We start from the raw sequence: 3546 nt of genomic DNA, 5'->3' as shown, positions 1-3546 counted from the left end.
TGGAAAGTGGGCAAAAGCATACAAAACTCATCTTGGTGAAATACGCCGTGCAAAGGTGTCTATATTGTATAAAGATTGGAATCAAGTTCCACAAGGAATAAAAGACACTTTGTGGGAAGATGTTAAGGTAATATTCACTATTAAATGTTAAATGTAAAACTATTATATGATCATTTTGACATTATTTGAATATGATGAAAATAATTTATTTGAATATGATGAAATTCTTTATTAACTTATTTTTATTTTTTTAATTTTGTTTTTGTAGAGAGAGTTTCAAATCGAAGAAGATGAAGACAAGAAAAAAAAGGTCCTACGCACTTGTGATAAAACTTGGAGAGATTTTAAAACAAAATTTGTCAGTGGTTGGATCTCATGTACCAGGAATATGCCGAAGGAGAAAAGAATGTCGTATGTACTCTACGATTTTATATCTGAAGATATGTGGAAAACATTTGTGGAGGAGCATAGTACAAATGATTTTAAGGTTTGTGTGTATTAATATCAATGATCATGCAGGCTATTAATACTTTGTTAACGGATTCTTATGTACTAATCGTCATTTATGCTCGTGAAAATAGGAAATCAGTGAAAAGACAAGACAAAGCCAGTCTTTCAATGAATACCCTCACCATTTAGGAGCCAAATCATATGGTGAAATGAATATTGTATGGCGTAGAAAAGGGTATATTCCCACAGCATCTTCAGTACTTCATCTTGTTCTTCGGTTGTGTCTAGTTTGCCTGATAGGACATATGCTTGGCTTCTAGCAAGATCAATAGAAGATGATAAGGGAAATCCTTATTTGTCGGATGAGAAAATAAGAGAGGTGAAAGAATCCATTGTAAGTATATAATAAGACTTTATTTCAATTTTTAATATATTTTGTTAAGTTTATGTATTGCAACCAAAGTTTTCTAACTTGAATTCTTTGTGTAGGATAATTGGAGAAAGCAACAAGCTGATGGAAAATTTTTTCCTAATAGGCATGATGATATCTTATCTCGTGCCCTTGGGAAAAAAGATCGTAATGGTCGGGCAATAGCATTTGGCAGTGGAATTAGCATTAAAACTGTATAGGGATCCGGAGAGAGGCGTAGTGACCGACGTGGTAGGGAATTCGGAGATGCTGAGCTGGAAGAATTAGAGGCAAGAGTAGCCCGGAGGGTACGAGAGGAGACTATGCAGGAGATGGATTCTAAAATGGATTCCATGGTTCAAGAGAATTTTATGTTATTTGCTAAACAGATTGGTATTCAAATTCCAACTGAATTGATGGAAATGAATAACATAGGCCGGACGACTCAACAAAATCCTAGTAGTTGCCAATCAGTGGGTGATGATCCATTAGCAAACATACAGGTATCCAAAACTTTGTTATTTTATATTTTTTATCTTTTTTTTGTAATGATTTATGACTGTTACATACTTTTAACTTTGTAACTCAGTTTTCTTTTTTGTTAATAATGATTTTTTTCTATCTTTGTAAGGAACCGGTTCCATGTCTGCTATCATTGTTGAAAAATGACTCTAAGAAAGTCATTGTCGCTGAAGGTACATATCATCCGGAGTTAATCCTTGATCATCATAGTAACCTCCTTCCAGATCACGTGAGGGTAAGTGTTGATGATTTTTTTGACGAGTTCAAAGAATTCTCGGTTCCAGTTCCTTCTTCAGTCATCCAGAAACTTAAGCATTCTCACGGTACATTTACCCAATGGCCAAAAGACTTGGTTTCACTCATGCATGACAAGGTAAATTATTTTTGTAACAATTTACTTATAGTTTGCCATACAAAATATAGCAAATTGTTGAATAGATTTGCTTTACTATTGATTAGGAATTCATATCAAATAAGAACGATAATAACAACAAAGCGGCCAAAGAAAACATGCAAGACAAACTGAAAGTAGTTGAAAGTGGTCACGAAACAAAAGAGTCCAACACCAATCCAAAAAAAGTTTTTCTTATAGATTATGCTTTGGAAAACTTGTCTCAGAAGTGTGGGTCTTTGAATAGTTTGTTATCTTCATTACCCAAAGGTAAAACTATTAAGGTAAAGGTTGATGCTTGGACCTTTAGTTATGAAAATAGTAAGGACATCATTATCAGACGTGAAGATGTCAATCAACTTCTCATGGGAGCTTGGCTTAATATTTCAGTTTTGCAAGTTTTTATGGTGTAAGATATTCAAATTTCACTCTTCCCATATATACTTATTTATTACCATTTATAATGTTATTACATGATATATATGTAGGGCCTTGAGTGACTTACTCGATACGGTGGATGTGGCTTCCATTGGATTCATGTGTCCGGAAATGATTTCAGAAACCTATTTGCATAGTGATGCAGATCGTATCCTACTATAAATGACATATGTGATGGAAAAACAAAAATCTAAGCAGTTCATCTTATGCCCATACCATGAAAAGTATAAACTTTGAACTTGTATTTATTTAAACTTTGCAAATTGTTGATATTATTTTACTCTTTTACAAATGTGTGTCTAATTTATAATGTAGGAATCATTGGGTTCTTTTGGTCTTATGCATGGCTAAGCGTGAAGTCATCATCTTTGATTCTTTGAGGCAGAAGCAAAATTTAGCAATTAAGTTTGCAATGACAAAGTAAGTCTAGTTTGTTATTATATGTGTAAGGATATTATATATGTTATTTGTATCAAATGTGTAGTGTTTTTCAAAGTTTCAAGGCATTAAGTGGACAATCTAGGGGAAGTAAATTGACATGGAATTTGGGACAGGTTACCTTAATTTCTTACCCTAACTTTTAGTTTCTTAATAATTTAAGTATAGAAATTTAATTCAACGTATAAATATATTTCATGTAGTGTCCTCAACAATTGGGTGGATGTGAGTGTGGCTACTACGTCATGCGTTATATGTACGAAATACTTGAACATCACCAAAGCAGTGAGGATCTTATTCAGGTATGAGTTGTCAAATATTTCATTTTTGTTTGATAAATACAATTTGATGTTAGCTACAATCTTGAATTAAAACTTTCCTCTTGTATATGTGTTGTGTTGATAGGATTTTTCAAGAACTACACCGTACACCGAGGAGGAGATAAATGAGATTCGAGATATTTGGGCAGAGTATTTTATATGTAATATTGAACTTTAGATTTACACTTAGCGCATGTTGGACTCTTGTTTTGGATTATAGGCTTGACATGAATGATTTTGGTTAATTGGTGTTGGGATGATGAGTATAATGTCTATGATATTGAGATGTAAATTATTGGACAGGTTGTTAATATAATGCCGTCATTCCCAATTTTATGGGTAGGCCAAAATACAAAGGAGACTGCCGAAATTTACATTTGCATTATTCAATAATATTGCATTTTAATTTCAATTGTATTAGCGTTAGCATATAACTTTATACCACTAGCAAGGAAAAAAGATACTACAAACATATACAAGGTAATTATTATAATTAAAAAAAAAAATTCACCTCATTTGCGTCACTCATTAAACAAACAAGTGACGCAAATAAAGCAATTTTGTATTGTCTAGTCAAT

The 3546-nt window shown here is 32.7% G+C and overlaps 1 long non-coding RNA gene across 1 annotated transcript; it reads left to right on the top strand.

Moving 5' to 3' along the window:
* Positions 1-2865: 2865 nt before the first annotated feature.
* Positions 2866-3304, top strand: LOC110687052. Its single transcript, XR_002504385.1, has 2 exons — positions 2866-2950; positions 3054-3304. It is a non-coding gene; the product is annotated as an uncharacterized LOC110687052 (long non-coding RNA).
* Positions 3305-3546: the final 242 nt, after the last annotated feature.

This window comes from Chenopodium quinoa, unplaced genomic scaffold, assembly GCF_001683475.1.
Source record: "Chenopodium quinoa cultivar QQ74 unplaced genomic scaffold, ASM168347v1, whole genome shotgun sequence".
Taxonomy (NCBI): domain Eukaryota; kingdom Viridiplantae; phylum Streptophyta; class Magnoliopsida; order Caryophyllales; family Amaranthaceae; genus Chenopodium; species Chenopodium quinoa.
The sequence above is the reverse complement of the archived record's forward strand: the minus strand, read 5'-3'. Positions and strand labels throughout refer to the sequence as shown.